At 49.0% G+C, this 19,905-nt stretch overlaps 1 pseudogene; it reads right to left on the bottom strand.

Annotated features, from left to right (window-relative positions):
* Positions 1 to 19,306: 19,306 nt before the first annotated feature.
* On the bottom strand, positions 19,307 to 19,549 carry LOC114903656 (annotated as a pseudogene).
* Between the last annotated feature and the right edge of the window lie 356 nt (positions 19,550 to 19,905).

Raw genomic sequence — 19,905 nt, forward strand, 5'->3', positions numbered from 1 at the left:
CGCTGTCCCGGCCAGGTCAGGAGCGCTGTCCCGGCCAGGTCAGGAGCGCTGTCCCCAGCCAGCTGATGGTCTTGGGCAGAGCTGCTGGCCCACCAAGCAAGTGGATACCTCAATGCACAAACGTTTGTTAAGCACCCATTCTATACCAGGGACCCCACCTTTAAGGTGCTCCCTCTCTGAGGAAGGCACCGACCCCAGAACAGAAAGCGGGTGCTGGGACCAAGGAATGGGACACAGGGAATCCCTGACCTCGGTCAAGAAGGCTGCACATGCCAGGCCTGCCAGCCTCCCTCCCGCCTCAGGGCAGGTGGGGGGCACAGGGCAGCTCGTGCACAGGCCACTGGGATGCCCACCTGGGCTCTTCAGTGCCCAAGCAGGAAGCAGTATTCACTGTCCACGTACCCTATCCTGACCACGTGCCCACCTAGCGTCCATTCATTCATCTCATTCAGTCGGTCAGCACCCATCACCCTACTCGGCAACAAGGATACAAAGGTTAAAAAAAACACAAATAGGGGCTTCCCTGGTGGCGCAGTGGTTGAGAGTCCGCCTGCCGATGCAGGGGACACGGGTTCGTGCCCCGGTCCAGGAAGATCCCACATGCCGTGGAGCGGCTGGGCCCGTGAGCCATGGCCGCTGAGCCTGCGCGTCCGGAGCCTGTGTTCCGCAACGGGAGAGGCCACAACGGTGAGAGGCCCGCGAACCGCAAAAAACAAACAAACAAACAAACACAAATAGTCCCTGTCCTTCAGGAGCTTAAAACTGAGCGGGATTATGCAAAATGTGGCCCGGGGCAAGGAGACCAGAGCCAGGGCCCCAACCCAGCGGGCAGCTGCAGTTGGAGTGTGGGTCCCACACGTCCCACAGCTGGGCCCATTTCTAGACTATAACCCCTCCCCCGACCCACACACCCATTCAGTAAATCAGGCTGAAACATGGGCCTGAGGGCTTTGTGCTCCTTAGCCGCTACCCCTACCTGCACCCCCATCCAGGATGCAGAAGGATTTTCCCCAGCACGAAATGCCCCCACAAAGGTCCCCTGAGGAGTGGCAGAGGGAAGGAAAGGACACCCAGAGCCCCAAAAGGGCTCCATCGCATCGCTCCTAGAGGCTGCCATGGGGGTGCTGGCCTGACCTGAATGGCCAGGCTGGGCCCCCGCCCACAGCAGCACCCCAGCCGCAGGGCACTTCCTTGGTGCCGGGCACATGCTCAGCACATCACATGCATTTCTTAAACCAGTAAGATTTTTACCAGTGACTTGCCCAAGGTGCCAGTGCGAGTGGAGAATTTGCCTTCTGGTCTGACCCACTCCGAAGTCCACAGCCACAGTTCTACACATTTTCCCCCCGACAAGACTGGCACTCAACGCTCCCCCAGGTACCGTGCAGCCTCCTGGCTAAACTGCCTGGGGGAGAGGGAAGAGATCCCCCAATTAACCCAGAGTCCCACCCCAACCATGTTCCTGCCCTCTCCCCTCGCCCGCCCCAGCTGACCCTCTAGCTCGACTAGCCTTTCTGAGGTCAGGAAGCACCTTCCGCCCCCAGGGAGCCCCCAGAGCAGCTGGAGGGAACAGTCCCACTGGGCCTGTGGAAGGAAGGGAATGGGGTGGGGACTGACAGGTCCTGGCCATGTATAGGCCTCTGGTGGGAGGGGAAATGATCCTTCCAGGGGTCAGATGCTCTAGGCCTGTCCCCACCCTCCACAGCTGTCATGGAGACCTTGGCTGCAAAAGGGGAGGGAGCAGGCTGGTTCTCCCAGGTGTCTTGGCTGAACTGATGCAACCCCAGAGTGCCCTGCGGGCCAGAAGCCAGAGGACTGGGTGTGTGGGAAGGCGGTTATTATCGCCCTCCGTTTCAGAGCTGGGTGTGGGGGCCACCTGCCCAGGGAGCACGGCCTGGCCAAGAGGTAGGGGTGAGCCCCTACCTGTCCCAGGTGTATCCTGAGGCAGATGGGGCCGCCATGGGGAACAGGCCAAGTGGTGTCCCCACAGCCAGGACATGGCCACTGAGAGGCCCAGTGACTGCAACTCCCTTCCCTGGGCTCTGGTTAAAGCACTTTAATTAATCCTGAAGCCAATCTTTACACCCAGGCTGGGAGGAGGAAAGTGCACAGCGTCCCCATGTTACAGATCAGGAGACTGAGGCTCAGAGATTTGAGAAACGTGCCCATTTCCATGTGGCCTGGAAACAGTACAGTCAGGATTCACGTCCAGTCCCTCTGACCCCAAAGGCTTTGCCCTGGATCACTTAGAGCTTCCCTGCTGGCTGTGCCCAGCACCAGGACTGGCAACTGAGCTATTCAGACACCCGCTGGATGAGGGGGTGAGCAGACAAGGGAGTGGACAAGTGGACAGAGGTAGGGATGAGTGAGGGGAGAAGTGCATCTACTTCCATGGCTACCGAGCAGTTGAGCAAGTGGACAGGTGGGCAAGTGGACTAGTACACAAACAGTAGGATGGCTAAGGGGCTCAGGAGGCAAAAGTAATTGCGGCTCTGTCACATGGTCTCTGGAAGACAGGAAGGAACCTGGCTTATGAGAAGCTGGGTGGCCCATCTGGGTGCTGGTTGACCATGAAGAATACCCCCCGGGTCTCCCTCCCTAGACAGCAAGTCTCCAGAACAAGGGGCCCCAGGGCCCCTGCCCACCACATGCACGCACACTCCATGACCAAGTAACTGGCTGGGCTGGTCAGGCATCGACAGGCCATCGAGAGCTTGATTGCTTTAGAGGACCCTGGCCAGGCCTGTGAGCCCACCCCCGACACCTTCCATGAGGTCCCAAGGGAAAGCAACCGGACCAAGTCAAGGGCAATTCTGTGACCCGGAGGGCTCTCAGAGGAGCTCTCCCCCGCCCTCCCGCCAGCCAGCTCTCTGCGGGGGGCTGGCAGGTGGAGGCCCAAGTGTCTCTGGAGAGCAAGCGCAGGTACTGCTCACCTTGGGGACAGAGGAGGCCAGGAGACCCAGGGGCATGCCTGGCCAGGCCCAGCCCTCATCCCTGAGTTGCTATGCCTCCCCCGGCCAGGGGCAGGCGGGATGAGGGGGAAGACTTGAAGTCCTGTGAAGGGGTGGGGCCAGGGTGCACAGAAAACTGCTCCACAACTTGGCTCCCTCCCCTGCGTCCGCAGCCCTGCGTGAGCCCCCTTCCCCAAGGAAGTCTTTAAGGGGACAGAGACCAGCACTGCCCTCCCTGGCCTTTCCACGTCGGGTCCTCCGGCTTGTTAGCCCCCTCTCCCCACATGGGGACCTTCTGGAAACTACACTGCATTGGAAAATGCCGAAGAGGTCAGTGTGGACGCGGGAGCAGAGTGGGGGGCAGGGAACCGCCCGGCCTCAGCACCGGCCCTGGAGAGGAGGCGAGCGCCCCCTGGTGGCCTCTTGTGGCGCAGGCACGTAGAGCCACACTCCCCCGACAGGACTCCTAGGAGGGCAGTCTGTACGCAGCCTCCTGGAGGCTCCAAGAGCATCTTATAACTCACCCACAATTTCCTAAGAAAAAAAAAAAAAGTGATGTGACTTACATCAAAAGGTCATTGTGAGGACTGCACAACATGTGCAGCCCTCTCAGCATGACATTCTGCAAATAATAATGATGACACAGTGACCCTGGGGAGGTAGGTGTTTATTATTTCCAGTTTTCATGAAATGGAGGCTTGCCCAAAAGCACTCAAATAGAACCCGGATTTGAACCGAGGTGTGATGCCAGGCTTGCACTGTGGTTTAGTTAGGCACTATAGTCACTCAGATCTTAACAAGGGAGACTGTTTCCAGCCCAGGGGTAGCTTTTTCTCTCCTGTCTCCTGCTCTCGAGAGACTGCACTACTGGGGAGAAGACAGAGAAATGGATCTTCCTCTTCGCATGGTCAAAGGGTCAGTGTTAAATCTTTGCTTATCTTGTACTTTGCAAAGGACTTTCCCCTGTGTTATCTCATTTGCGCTTCACACCAGGCCCGTGAGGGACATGCAGCGTGCAACTCCAAAGTCAGTGGTCCACATAACTTCCAGCCTTGCACCCACATTAGCCCCACCTGGTAGCAAATCCAATACCCAAGATTTCTGTAAAAATCCACTCGCAGAAAATACTTGCAAAACATATCTGACAAGGGACCAGTATCCAGGATATAACTCAGTAGTAAAAAGACAAATAACCCCATTTAAAGATAGACAAAAGATTTGAACAAACACGTCTCAAAAGAAGACATATGAATGGCCAATAAGCACAGCAAAGAAGATAAAACAACATCATTAGTCACCATCATTAGTCATCATTAGGAAGTATAAAATAACACCTTATACACCCACCAGCACGGCGGAAATTGAAAAGCCTGACAAAAGCAAATGCTAACTAGAATGTTAACGGGAACACTCATACATTGTTGGTAAATGTATAAAATGGTACAACCACTCCGGAAAAAAGATCTAGTGGTTTCTTATAAAACCAAACATACACCTCTTCCATGACCTAGCGATTCCACTTCTTAGGTACTTACCCAAGAGAAATGATGATATACATTCACAAAAAGACTTGTACGGGAATGTTTCTAGCAGCCTTATTCATAATAAGCAAAAACCCAGAAACAGGCCAGCGCACATACAGACCGCGGCATACCTACACAACAGAATACTGCTCAGCAATAAACAGGGACAAGTTACCGACACACACAACACAGGGGTGCACCGAAATCATTATACTGAGTGAAAAAAGTATGACACAAGATAACCTATCGTCTGATTCTATTTATTTGGAGTTCTAAATCTGGCAAAGTAATCTGTGAAGGGAAAATAATCAGAATGGCGGTTGCCTCTAGGGGCTGGGGCAGGGATTGATTGGAAAGAGGCATGGGGGAACTTTCTAGCTGCTGGTAATGCTTTATACCTTGATTGGAGTCTGGTTTCATTATTAGATGCATTCGTCGAAAATTCAAAGGGACAGTTATTATGAACATTTCATGTTATTTAAGTTTTACCTCAAAGGAAAAAAAACTATAAACAAATACTGAATCCTAGTTAACAACTTGCATGTGGAAACATTTAGGGGGAAGTAGGTCCCAACCCATCTCTCCAGTCCTCTATCAACTTGCCCCACCAAACTGGTTACTCCCATGAGTTGTGGCTGAGAGCTGGGCTTCTCCAAAGCCAACAAGCAAACAAATTACCAGGAGGCCTTGATAAGATGCTCCTTCTGAGTGAGTAGGCCTGGGCTGGGGCCCAAGTCTGCATCTCTAACAAGCTCCAGGTGATGTTGAAGCTGATCCTCGGACCACACTTTGAGTAGCAAGGGCTTTGAATGTTACCTTCTGACAACAATAATTCATCTATCAGGATGCACAAAATGGAGGTCGCCTCAGTGGCCTGGCCCATGTCACAAATCTAAACCTAAATCTGGCCCCACTTACTGAAACACCTCACTGTCAAGGAAACCTAACACACACCAATGGCAATCCTCCAACTGAGCTGGAGCTAGCTTACCTGGCCCTAGAAAAGAGGACCCGCTGGCCTTACAAGGAAACCCCTGACCTCTTAGCCAATCATGCCCTGTTTCCTCCTCGCCGCTTCTAATGCTCTGTGAAACTCTTGCCTCAAATCCCTCAGGAAGGGTGCTCCACCCTTTGTGAGGCCCTGTACTCCCCCAACCCATGGATTGTTTTCCCTTGAATAAAGGACATTAAACTCACTACTAAACTGTGTTATTTTTGTCATCCAACACTTCCTGCCTCTTCTCCTTTGCCCCACTCTTCCCCCCTCCAGCTTGATTGCCTTGCCCACACCATGACTGGTCTTCTCAGTGCCCATCCATGTCCTACCCTTCCCCACCCCTCCTCTTCCAGCAGGTGACAAATAATAATGATGATCATGATAAATGACAGCAACACCAATCATTTGTGATACTTACTAGGTGCTGGGACTGTGCTACACGCTTTACAAGCATTGTTTTGTGTTTAATCCTTTTAACAGCCCTACAAAGTTGATACTAATATTGTTCCCATTTTACAGATGAGGAAACTGAGGCATAGAGAGGTTATGTATTTGCCCAAGGTCACATAGTCTTGGCCATCTGGATGCTTCCTCTGGTTCCAATTACTGACAGCCTTATGGTAACAGCTGTTGTGTCTGCATGTGCACGCACTCACACACTTGTCTTCTCTTTCCACTGACATCACCCTGTCTCTGAGAGCAGGGACAGGGTACTTCCCTGTCTCTCTGCTCCCTCCCCAACCCCTCACCCCCCATCAGAGCCTTTGCCAAATCAGTGCTTCTTGTTCAAAGCAGGACATGACACAGTGCCCAAGCGTGGCCCAGCCTCATCTGTAGTGGGGGCCATAATGCCCCACTCTTCCTCCTACAGGAGTCTGGTGTGGGTGCCCCCCAGCTCAGAGCTCCTGGCTCCCCCACTGACCCCTGGTAGCCAGCTCTCTCCCCTGCTGAGTGGGCCTCCCAGCCCATCCCCTCTGGTTCGGCTCATCTCTGCTCCCAGATCCTTCCAATCTTCTCTCCCATCCCAGGGTGTCCAGAGTCTAAACCGGTCAGCCTGGGCTCTCCTCCCCCTCACATCTAGAGGAGACCCCACCAAAGGCTCCTTTGCTACCATCCCAAACACTATCCCCTGCACCGCAGGCTCTGTGAGAGCAGGGACCAGGCCCATCTAGTCACAGCTGTGTCCCCAGTGGCATTTAGTCACAGTAGGTGGATGGGGGAGGGGTCTCTCCAGCTCGCCTGAGGTCCGAGCAGAGCTCAGGTGGGAGGTCACTACCTCCCCCCACCCCCCAAGTAATCTTGCACTGCTCGGTGTCTCCACCACCCTCCAGCCTATACGGGAGGCATTTCCCACGCGGAGCCCTAACCGCTGTCCGCAGTTTCCAGCCCTCGCCAGCACCACCTCCCTCCTCCCGCATGGCCTTTGCTGGTTTTTCTCCTTCCCTCGAAGACCACTTCAGGAGGAGATTTTACTTTCCCAGACAAGCTTGGCGATGCAATTTCTCCTCCTAAGAGGTTAGGCCAATCGCTCTTCCCAGAAGAAAATCCTCCGAGGTTTTCCTTGCGGTGGGGTAGGAGGTTTGAGAATTATATGTTCAGGGCAACAGCAGGTTACTCTCTTCAGTTCAGTTCACAGCCGGGTGGCCAGTGGGGAGCACAAGCGCCACCTGCTGGCCCAAAGCAGAATTCACGGCAAGGTCCTGGGGAGAGCCCCGCACAGCTACTCCACCGAGAGGCAGCCCAGACCCGGCTCGGCCTTCCCTGATTGTTCTCATTTTAAAAGCCCCATCACAATAGTGATGTCTAAGTTATTGTCCCCCACATATATTAATTGTGTGATTTCCAGGGATGGAGAGATTTGAAAAGTACCAGACACAAACACATCAAGTTGTATACATTAAATATCTAGTTTTTTGTTTATCAACCAGACCTCAATGAAGCAGTTTTTTTTTTAAAGTACCAGACACACTATATACATTAGGCAATGAAAAGATTATGTACTTCTATACACACACGTACAAATACACTGAGACATCTAACTGGTGATGATCTCTGCCACTTCTTGTACCAAATTAGACTAGGCAGCTTTTATCTTATTAGATTGTCTTAAACTCATCTTCAAACAAATAGGCTCTCTCAAAAACATTAAGGTGGGAACGTAAATTAGAAATAATTTTCAGTCTATCAAATGATCAAAGTGCATACCTCTCAGTGCATCAGAGCAGCGATCCTATTACTGGTAATGAACCCTACAGACACATCCACGATCACGGGTGCAAAGAAGAATGCATGGGAATTTCTTCTGCAGCCTCCTTAACACTGGGAACCACCAGGAGGGCACTGGTTAAATAATAAATGATGGCACAGCCATGCGATAGAAAGCTATAGAGCCATCGAAAAGAATGAGGGAGACCATACCTGCTGATACAGAACCATCTCCCAGGTCGTAATATTGAATGACAAAGCCCCAGGCTGAATATCCAGACTGTGGTGATGGTTGCATGACAACATGCATAGAAAAATTCTGGAAGAATATATAAGAAACTTAATAGTGGTTGCTTCTTGGGCAGGGGAAATTTTTATTATATACCCTTTGTACAATATATGTATTTTTACTATGAGCATGTATGCTCTTTCAGTAAATTATTTGTTAGTTGCATTCATCATTCCATAGTTACCACAGCAGCATCTGACCCAAGAATTTAAATAGAATAAGAAATGATTTCAAGTTTTTAATAACTTAAAGAGGGACTTCCCTGGTGGTCCAGTGGTTAAGGCTCCGTGCTTCCAAGGCAGGGGGCTCGGATTCGATCCCTGGTCAGGGAACTAAGATCCCACATGCCGTGTGGTGCGGCGGCCAAAAGATTTTAAAAAAAGAAAAAAGATGAATAACTTAAAGAGAGATTTTTTTCCACCAAAGGCAGGTTTTATACACAGGCACTTACTTTCTCATAAATAGAATTTGAAGTAAACTTTTTTTCCAGTGTGATAAGACCCAGATTAAGCACATATACACACACAAACACAAACTCACATAGTTGGGGGGTGGGGGGGTTCTGAATATTCTGAATTTTCAGAATAATATCTGCCTATTATAGAAATTTTTGAATAAAGAAAAATATAAAAAGAAGGAAATTACAATCACCTATAACCCTACCCTAATATGTTGGTGTATTTTCAGCCTATTCTTAAGTATACATATTTTCTGTTTTACAATGTCATAAACATACTACAGATAATTTTGTGTCCCATTTTTTCCATCAATTCCCTTATCATGAAAAATTTCCCATGTCCTTAAAACATTCTTCAAGAACATGCTTTTTATTTTTATTTTTTATAAGTTTTGCACTTCTTTTTTGGTTCTTTTTTTTTTGTACATTTGTTTTGTTTTAATTTTTGGCTGCCTTGGGTCTTCGTTGCTGCACATGGGCTTTCTCTAGCTGCGGCAAGCGGGGCTACTCTTCATTGCGGTGCGTGGGCTTTTCATTGTGGTGGCTTCTCTTGTTGTGGAGCACAGGCTCTAGGCACACGGGCTTCAGTAGTTGTGGCATGCAGGCTCAGTAGTTGTGGCTCGCAGGCTCTAGAGCTCAGGCTCAGTAGCTGTGGCGCACGGGCTTAGTTGCTCTGCGGCATGTGGGATCTTCCTGGACCAGGGCTCGAACCCACGTCCCCTGCATTGGCAGGCAGATTCTTAACCACTGTGCCACCAGGGAAGCCCAGAACATGCTTTTTAGTGAGTGTATGATGTTACATCCTATAGGGATTTCCTAATTTGTTTAACCAATCTCACTTGTTGGACACTTTGACTGCTTCCAGAGTTTGCTTTATAACTAGTACTGCAGTGACCCTCAGGCTGACATATCTTTGCGCCCCTCCTGACAGCTTCCCTAGGATTGAATCTTAGAGGTGGAATGTCTAGAATATCAGAGGACACGTTCATCTCAGCACTCTGGAAACAGGTTGCCAAAGTCCCCTCCACAAAGGTCATACCACTTGGGTGAGTGGGGTGGGAGAGGCTTGGCCCCTGGCTGCTTCTCCGGAGGAAAGGCAGTGGTAGCAGCATGGATTGGATGGCTGCTATGTACAGAGCACCGCACCAGACACTTGATACAGATCATTTCACAACAAAAGAGGTGTTGTTAGTGTCTCTGTTTGACCCACTAGGAAACTGAGACTAAGATTCAGACACTAACCCAAGGTCAGTCTCCCCGTTTGCACCAAAGCCAGGCCCAAACATCAGGTCCATCGAAGTCCAAAACCCACACTCCTCAATTAAAAAAAAATTTTTGGTAAATTTTCAAAGAAAACCATTTTTCTAGGTATCCATGTACCTGGGGCCACAGTTAGGGTTTCAGAGCAAATTGAGTAGGTCCATGAATTGGTCAGTAGGTTTTGAAATGCTGATATAAATTCCACGCAGACAAAAAACAAACCAAACAAAACCACCGACCATTTAGCCAAGATACTTGAAACGACAACAACAAAAACTTTTGGGAAACAAATTCTTGATTCATAACCATCAGCCCTACCTTAAGAGTGTGGCAGGGCTTCCCTGGTGGCACAGTGGTTGACAGTCTGCCTGCCGATGCAGGGGACACGGGTTCGTGCCCCGGTCCGGGAAGATCCCACATGCCGCGGAGCGGCTGGACCCGTGAGCCATGGCCGCTGAGCCTGCGCGTCCGGAGCCTGTGCTCCGCAACGAGAGAGGCCACAACAGTGAGAGGCCCGCGTACCGCAAAAAGCAAACAAGAGTGTGGCAAAGGGAAGTCAAGTCGTGAGTTGTGGATTGAAAAACCTTGGACAGAACAGAATGATGGTAGAGCCAAATCATGGCCTGTGTCTGGGTGAGGAACAGAGCCTCCCAAGTGCCTCAGTCAGGCCCTGGGGTGCAAGTGGTCAGGGCTGCAGCTCAAGCAGGGCTGAGCGAGCCTGTGGCCTGTTTCACTGGGTCCTAAACCCCTGCATGAAGTAGCTAGGAGAAATCAGACGGGCCTGTCAGCCTCCGAAAGATGGGAGAGCCACTTGGGCCAACATCCACGGCCCAGAGGCAGCAGCAGAGCCGGGACACAATATAAGCCACTGTAGACCCTGATTTCCTGGGCCCCTTGGCACAGGGGCCTCTGGGCCGGACACCTGACCCCGAAGGGATATTAGAACCCAGTCAGCAGGCCATTGGTCCACTGTTTAGAGAAGCCCCCACAGAGCCTGGGGATGGCAGGGAAGGCAGTTATCTTTGTCTCTCAGGCCAGTGCGGTCAGGTGGAAATATAACACGAGCCACATACATGGCTTTAAAATTTTCCGGGAATAGCTTAAACAAGTAAAAAGAAACAGGTGAAACTAATTTTATCAAATAATTTTATCAAATTTTATCAACATATTTTATCAAACCCTGTATATCTAAAGTAGTATCATTCCAGCATGTATTCAATATAAAAATTACTAAGATATTTTAATAACTTTATTCATATACTTTACATTCTTTTTTTTCATATTAAGTCTTTGAAATCCAGCATGTATATTACATGGACGGCACAACTCAACCTGGACTCATGACATCATTTCAAGCACTCACTGGACACGCAGGCTGGTGGCTACAAGACTGGACAGCTCAGGCCTCAGCCCTGGTCCCCTGTAGTCTCCATCCCTGATGTGAACAGGCCCACAGTACCATCCCGCGCAGCCTGACATCTCTCCACCCGCACTCTCCTCACAGTGCTTTGCACCCGGGAGCCCCTTACAGAGCCTTTGTAACAAGGGAAAAGAAGCCACTAGGATTGGCCTGGGATCTAATCAGGCGCTTATGAGACAGTAATGCTATCATATCACTCCCTAACTCTAGTTCCTCTTGGGGAACATGGGGAGCCCAATGGTTTCCCTGCTTCCTTCATGGGCCTGGGGTGGAGATGATCCAGTCCCAACGCTTGCCAACCTCATGGCGAGGGCAGGGGTGGGCTCATTTGTCCTCATCCACAGCTCATTACACTTTTACCTCTCATCTTTTGAGAACCCTGTGTGCTCAGCTCTGCCCCAGGAACTGCAGAGGGGACCCGAGAGATAGAAAATAGCTTCCCTGGCCTCAGGAGGGCTGCCCAGCCTCCTGGATGTCAAGATGGACATTCAAGGCAGCCAGAAACCACATGCATACCCCAGACCCCCAAGAACAAGCCCTGGAAGGGCAGCACACATGCACAGTTTGGAACGGAGAGTGTAGAGGTCAGAAATGACCTCTCCAGTGGGGGTACTCAGGCGGGGAGAGGTTATAGCACCCTTCGAATACTCCAGAGGCAGAAAAACCTCAGATGAGAAGCAAAAAAGAACTACTACATTTCATCAATGCTAAGATGTACATTTTTTTCATATTTTATTACCTCTGAAATCTGAGTGTATCTCACAACTGCTGGCAGGTCAATTTATCTGGCAGGTTAATTTATCTGGCAGGTTTTTTCTTTCTTTCTTTCTCTCTTTTTTCTTTCTTTCTTTCCTTCTTTTATTTCTTTCTTTGATGCCTCTTAAAATTTTTTTATTGAGGTATAATTGAAAAATAAAATTATAAGATATTTAAAGTGTACAATATGCACACATACATTATGAAAGGATTCCCCTCGAAAGATGCTTCTTAAAATTGATGGCATGTTAGACTCAATGAAATACATTATTTATTGAGCCCTGAATACGTTGCAGGCACCATGTTGATCAATTAGCATTCATTATCATACAACTTATTACAGATGAGGAAAGTGACTCAGAGAAGTTAAGTAACTTTTCCAAGGTCACACAGCTAGTAAGCAGCCGAAGCAGGATTCACATTCAGGTTTGCTGGTCCCCAATGCCCCTGTGGTTCCTACCACATTGTCCTAGCCTCCCTCCTTCTAGATGAAATGAGGGGGACAAGGTCAAATCCAGGCTGTTATTTTTGTCTTGGATCTGTATGTCCTGGATGATTCTCCCGGGTAGGTTACTCCGTCAGCTCTACTTGGATCCTTACTATTCAGCTCCAAGCTCAGAAGCTTAGGAAGCCCTAGCTCATGGCTCACAACTCACCTGGCTCTGGGGCAACAGCACAGACATCCCTGGCCTGTCTCCACCTCCCGTCCTCCCCAGCTCTAATTTTGGGTTTCCTGTTGCCTTCCCAGGCTCACTGGGTGCTTTCCTGGCCAAGCCTACCCCCTGCTCCTCCACCCACCCCAGATTCTGGGGAAAGAGGCTAAAGGAGCTCCACAAGGTGGCAGTCTGGGGAAAGACACTATTGCTAGTTGTCTCAGCAGACTGAAACTGACAGGATGACCAGGCCAGGGCTCCCACTTTCAAAACAGCCCATGACAGAAGAGGCCACTGGGAAGGCCTGCCTGGGTTCCAGCCCTGGGGGAGCTAGTAGGATTGGAGGTCAAATCAGAGTGAAACGAGGGGACAAGTCCCAAAGAGTCTGAGGGACCCCTCTCCTTTCTCCTCCTCTATGAGGCGGCCACCCACCCCCCAAGGACCTGACATCACCCCCCAGGCCCACGCCCCACACCTCGGGGCTCCGGCTTTGCCTGTGTGTTCAATTTCCCCCTGCCAGGCCCTGAAGTTTACGTGGACCCGAAGTTGATGCTTTGGGTCTCAAATCTTTGCTGGAAGACTGTTGCCTCTAGGCAGCCTTCAGCCCTCCCAGGCCCACCGGTCCCCTTCCCCTCTGCCAGAACACACGTCCCTGACTAGTTCTCACCTGTACCACCATGTGGCCTTGTTACTCTCCTTGGCTTGTGGACAAAAAAAGCTGCCTGCCATTTCAGTAAACAGGCTGCCCGCCACCAAGCCACCAGCCACTGCAGCTGCCCCCAACAGGTGCACCCTGAGGGGAATTCGGGGGTCAGAGAGAAACAGGATACCGGCCCCAGATAGCTGAGGTGCATATCAAAGGAATGATTTCAGTAAGCCCAGACTCTTGCAGCTTCCCCTACAGAGAAAATCTCTAAAATCATTAACTTGAGATGTCTGCTTTTGCGATTAGCAGTAATCTTTTGATGTTTGACTACATGTTTGTTTGTTTGTTTTTCAGCAAAAACTGTATATCCCATCTCCTTCCTTACCTGTTTGGAACAATTCCTCAGAGCGAGCTATCCAAGAGGCTGCATTCCGGGCTATAGACCTCAGTAGGGTCCCCGAATGAAACATAACTCTCAACTTTTAGTTTGTGCATTTTTTTTTAGTCAGCAGGCTCAACAGATATTTGTACCTACGATAGGGGGACACTCTCCTAAGTGCCGAGGTGACCACAGAGGGGACGCGGAACAGAAGCAGACACGGCGGAGGGCTGCACGCGGCAGCAGCGCTGACAGGGAGCGGGCTCACACCGCCCGAGGGCAGCAGTGGGCACCTCCGCTCTACCCTACGGTCTCAGTGATGTCAGCTTGGTATTGGAACTCAGCCCTGCTGGGAGGATTTGCTCCATGGAAATCAGCAAACCAGGACTTTTTTCCCCCCTAAACAGCAAGTTGTTAAAGATGGACTTAGCAGGCCACTGTGGGAGGAGAATGATGAGGGCCATGGGCCTAGGGTGAGCCACTGGTTTGGGTTCCCCCTAAAAACACACCCTGAGACAAGGATTTAGGAAGAAGTGGTTTATTCCAAAAGTGATCTCAGGGGACAACAGCAGGGAGGCAGGGAAGGGAAGGAACTTATTTAAGGGGGTATTACAAGGCATTTTGCCAACATGGGCAACCAGAGCTCAATCCTGGGGACCACACAGTGAGGAGAGAACTCAGTCCCCCACCACGCCATGATGAAGCTGGGGCGTTTATTCACCCCGGTGAGTCTTTGGTCGGCACTGACTCCCTGGCTCCTTGGACCCAGCCTACTCCTGCCTTCCGGAGACTATAAATCCCCCAAGGCAGAGAATCTTCTATTCCGTCTACTGAGGTTCTTGAGACTCCTTCAGGGAATCCATGAAATCAAAACTATTTCTATAACAACACTAAGACGTTAGTATTTTGCCTTCTCATTCTCTCGTGGGTCTGCGGTAGAATTTTCCAGAGGCTACATGACATGTAATATTGCAGGAGATTGAAAGTAGAAGCAAACGTGAGTGTCCAGCTGTCCTTCTAAGCCAGGCATTAAAGAGATTTGTAAAATTGTAGAAAAAAATACTGATCTTCTCACTACTAACATTTTTTGTTTGGGAAGATAAAATTATTTTTCTTAAAAAGTATTTCATAAATATGACAATATTTACATTCTTTGTTATTTTTAATCAATAAATTCTATTTTAAATTTTTCTTAGTTTTCAGTTATAATATGGTAAACACTGTTAAAAGCAACAGAACAGGCCCAAAATGGAGTCACTTATGCTAAGCCACATTTCACCAAATTAAGACTTAACTACTTGGGACTTCCCTGGTGGCACAGTGGTTAAGAATCCGCCTGCCGATGCAGGGGACACGGGTTTGAGCCCTGGCCCGGGAAGATCTCACATGCCGCAGAGCAACTAAACCCGTGCGCCACAGCTACTGAGCCTGTGCTCTAGAGCCTGAGAGCCACAACTTCTGAGCCCACGTGCTGCAACTACTGAAACCTGTGCACCTAGGGCCCGTGCTCCGCAACAAGCAAAGCCACCGCAATGAGAAGCCCACGCACCGCAACGAACAGTAGCCCCTGCTCGCCACAACTAGAGAAAGCCTGCGCGCAGCAACGAAGACCCAAAGCAGCCATAAATAAATAAATAAATTTATAAAATTTTCTTAAAAAGACTTAAATACTTAATTACTCTCCCAGAAATGGAATCTTAAACCAGTCATTCAGGAATCACCTCCTCACCACTAGGGAGGTGATGTGCCTAGAAGACCCCTGCCATCCCCTAGAGAAAAGTAACCTTGCTACAACCAATCCACTTTTTGCTAGTATAACTCCTTTGTCCTGCTCCCTTCTGCCTATAAAATGTTTCATCTTGTACAGCTCCTGGTACATGGTCTGTTGCCCAATTCATGAATAATAAGATCTTTAAAATTTACTCAGTTGAATTTTGTTTAAACAACATTGGTAGATATAACCCATACAAACAAAAGCATTTGTGGGTTCACAATTCTTTAAGAGTGTAAACGAGCCCTAAGACCAAAAAGCTTGAGAACTGAGGAGTTACTGTCTAATGGATAAAGTTCCAGTTGGGGGAAGATGAAAAATTTCTTGGAGATGGATGATGGTGATGGTTGTGCAATAATGCAAAAGTACTTCATGCTACAGCACTTTACACTTACACTTTAGGGCTTCCCTGGTGGTGCAGTGGTTAAGGATCCTCCTGCCAACGCAGGGGACACGGGTTCAAGCCCTGGTCAGGGAAGATCCCACATGCCGCGGAGCAAGTAAGCCCGTGCGCCACAACTACTGAGCCTGTGCTCTACAACCCGTGCTCCACAATGAGAGAAGCCACCGCAATGAGAAGCCCGTGCACCCCAACGAAGAGTCGCCCCCGCTCGCCACAACTAGAGAAAGCCTGCGCTCAGCAATAAAGATCCAGCACAGCCAAAAATAAATAAAAATAAATTTATAAACTTACACTTTAACATAATTTAAATGGTAAATTTTGTTATGTGTATTGAACCACAGTTAAGAGAAAAAAGGTGGGGGGAAAGTCTGAGGATCACTATAGGCTCAGCTCAAGGAACAAACTGCAGATGTGTTGTGGTGACCATGCAGAGAAGGTTCTCTGGGGAGAATGAGGCCTGAAGCTTTAAAAACTAGGAACATGCCAGATGATTGCTTCATGTATCATTATCTCCTCTTTCATCAACCCCATTTCATAGATGAGGAAACTGAGGCTCAGAGAGGTGGAAAGATTTGCCCAGGGTTAGTACCCTCGGGATTTGAGCCCAGGCAGGATGGTCTGATCCTACTGGATCCTCAGTACCCCAGGTCACAGTCCACCTAGACCAGGAGCTCAGCTCCAACTGAGCAAGTCTTTGTCATGACAATATGTAACTTAACCCAAGGCAAACAGTCTCTATTTAAAAGGAAGTATCCTGGGCTTCCCTGGTGGCGCAGTGGTTGAGAGTCCCCCTGTCGATGCAGGGGACACGGGTTCGGGCCTTGGTCCGGGAAGATCCCACATGCCGCGGAGCAGCTGGGCCCGTGAGCCATGGCCGCTGAGCCTGTGCGTCCGGAGCCTGTGCTCCACAACGGGAGAGGCCACAACAGTGAAAGGCCCATGTACGCAAAAAAAAAAAAAAAAAAAAAAAAGGAAATACCCCATTCCCACTACAAAGCTGTTTTGCAAGATGCTTTGTCATTTTCCCAGATCTTTGAGCCTTATCTCAAGTGCTTAACAAAGTCTCAGCAGGGGACCAGATTGGTTGCAATACAAAAACCCCATCACCAAGTTCTGGGGACAGAAGCCAAGCACACAGGTCAACAGAGACACTATGGGGGCAGCTTCTGTTATTGAGTCCAAGCTCACCCTGCTCGTTTCACAACAGACCAATAAATCAGGAGACGAGGTGCTGAGGCAAGGAATAGCGACTTTATTCAGAAAGCCGGCAGACCGAGAAGATGGCGGACTAGTGTCCCCAGAAAAACATCTTCTTGGGGTCTGGATGCCAATGTCATAAGATAGAGAGGCAGAGGAGGTGAGGAAATAAAGTAAAAATGGCATTCGTTTTGCCTGACTTGACCAGCATAGGGAGGGGATATGTTAATTTTTTCTTTTCTGCAGCCATTCACAGGCAGGCAGGGTCAGATTGTCTCCCTGTGAGCTGAACAAAGGTACTTTAGTTTAACATTCAGGCACAGGGGCAGGGTTCCCTGAGGCAGGCCATTATGTATGATTATAATAACATAAGCAACAAAAAGCAAAGTTTAAAGCCAAAGAAACAGATCCAACATGGAGTCAGATTTGCTCTTCCCTGTTACACGTGTACCTGCAGCTGTCAGCCCAGAGGAGCAAGCCAGGCTGCTGGGACTGTTAGCTGTTGATTCTACTTTAGAGGCAGCAAAAACTAAGAAATGTACACTCTCTACTGCAGCCGTGGTGTCTGTTCCATCCCCACTAGAGGAATGTGACCAGGGCCATGGGCCCAGGGAGACCACAGGGCTATGTGGCCAGGCTGAACTTGGTCCTCATCACTGTGCTTATAGACACTTTGATGAGATTTGAAAGGAAAGTTCATCACACAGTTAAAATCTGAGGCCCGTTATGAGACCACAGAACCTATGATAATTGAATTAAAATGCTAATTAATCCTGCGGTGATTTTGTGATGCATTCATTTGTTAAATGTAAACTCTTAAAATGTGGGCAATTTTGTAACCCCAGTTTCTTTGTCTCCCTCTCTCCATCTCTCTCTCCACATATGTGTGGGGATGTGTTTATAAATACACACATAAGTATACATATATATACACACACATATATGTATATATGTTACACATTTATATATACGTCATAGCCTTCAGAATCTAGCTGACCCAAGGGGGTGGTCAGGGGAAGGGACAGTCCCAGGTGGCCCACCACCCCAGTGCCTTCTCCAGGCGGAATCCCAACTTGCCAGCCTGGAACCCACGGACAGCAGGCCACACAATATACAAGAGCCTGCTAGAGGCCAGTGTTTCTGGTTTCCACCTAGGATTAGTCCTCTGGGGCTGCAAAGCGGGGTGTAAGCCCCCACTCTGCAGATGGGGCCACCTCCCAGCCCAGCAAACAGAAACTACCAGGGCCTCTGAGCCCCTGCCTCTGGTCTAATGGAGAAAATTGCAAATAAATAGTGAAAACAGCACCACATACAAGATTGTTTCACATAGGTTATCTCACTTCATCCCCCCAGGAACCCCACTGAAGTATTGTTGAAACTGTGCAACCCAGATTGGGACTTGAACCCACGGTCTTTTAACTGAGATCACACACCAGGTCTCAGGACTCAATGAAGCTCAGGTTCTTGATGTCTCAGCACAGAAGGAATTCAGTGAGGGACAAAGTGATAGGTAAGAAGTGGATTGATTTAGAGAGAAACACACTCGACAGACAGAGTGTAGACCATCTCAGAAGGCCAGAGTGGCACCAGGGTATGGGGTTGTCAGTTTTTATAGGGTGGGTAATTTCATAGGCTAATGAGTGGGAGGAGTATTCCAGCTATTTTGGGGAAGGGGCGGGGATTTCCAGAAATTGGGCCACCACCCACTTTTTGACCTTTATATACTTGGCCTTGGAACTGTCATGGCGTCTGTAGGTGTGTCATTTAGCTTGCTGATGTGTTACAATGAAGGTATACTGAGACTCAAGGTCTAGTGGAAGTCGATGCATCCTCCATCTTGGAACTATTTGGTTCTAATGGGTTTATGTCATTCTTTTCAAGGTTGTGCCCTGCCCCCTTCCCTCCTGTTTCACTGTTACACCCACTGTAGAGAAGAGATCAGGAAATGGGAAATTGAGAGAAAGTGTCAGAGCTGGGATTTGAGTCCAGATCGGGCTCTAAAACCCTCACCCTTACCTCTGAACCCAGCTGCTGCTCCACGTGAAGAACTGTACAAGTGACCCCTATTTAGGCGGCCTGCAATATTTTCTATTTCTTTCTGTGGAAAAGGCAATTGATTTTTTTCAATTATTATTTTCTTTTATTTTTATTTTTAAAACTGAAATGAATTTTAATACAGAAAATGAAGACTGCGTTTTGCAAAATTATCGCTCACGGGGGTATCTCTAATTGAGGAAATCAGCGTGTTACACGTTGAGAGATGAAATGTTAGCTTGTACACCAAAATCAAAAAATGAAATGAAATTAAAAAATGAAATGGTTACCAAGGTAATGCAGGTCAGGGGATCAAAGGTGAAGGGTCACACATTATTAAAAAGAAATCCAAAAGCACAGCTGCATCATGAACCCTCACCAGTGTTCCAACGGTTCCTCTCTTTGGGAAAACTTGAACATTTCAGCAGACATTCAAGCAGTTTTTTCGGTAAAAAGATTTTTACATGACTACTACTGCTGTTCCCATGGCCATTTTCTATAGGTGGCACGGTGTTGAGGACACAGTAGGTGCTAGTTCCGCAGAATACACTTTGGGAAACGCTCTTCCGGCTTGTTTTCGGCAGCCGTTTCCCCTCCGCCCACCACATCCTCCTCCTCGCGACCGGGACCCCGAGTGCCCGAGTACCGCTGCTGCCTCCAGCCCGCCAACCTTGCTGCTGCCGCACACCCGCTCAGTTATTATTTTAAAAGGAGCCTTTTCTAATGGAGAAGTTGAAAAAGTATAAATAGTTATAGTCAGCATGATACCAAAACCAAGCAGGACCCTAGGGGGCCTCCCAGATACAAAAGCCTTTCTGGGCCCCCCTTTCTCATTTGCAGAAAAAGGCTTTGGTTTCCTAGACCTTACCTGAGTTCCAAAGAGCAGAATCAACCAGTACTAATTAGGGAAGTGAGGGAATGGAGAAACCAAGGAAAAACAGGCAAGAAACAATAGTGCAGAGAT

The sequence above is a fragment of the Monodon monoceros genome, unplaced genomic scaffold (genome assembly GCF_005190385.1).
Source record: "Monodon monoceros isolate NGI ecotype Baffin Bay Population unplaced genomic scaffold, NGI_Narwhal_1 Super_Scaffold_21, whole genome shotgun sequence".
Taxonomy (NCBI): domain Eukaryota; kingdom Metazoa; phylum Chordata; class Mammalia; order Artiodactyla; family Monodontidae; genus Monodon; species Monodon monoceros.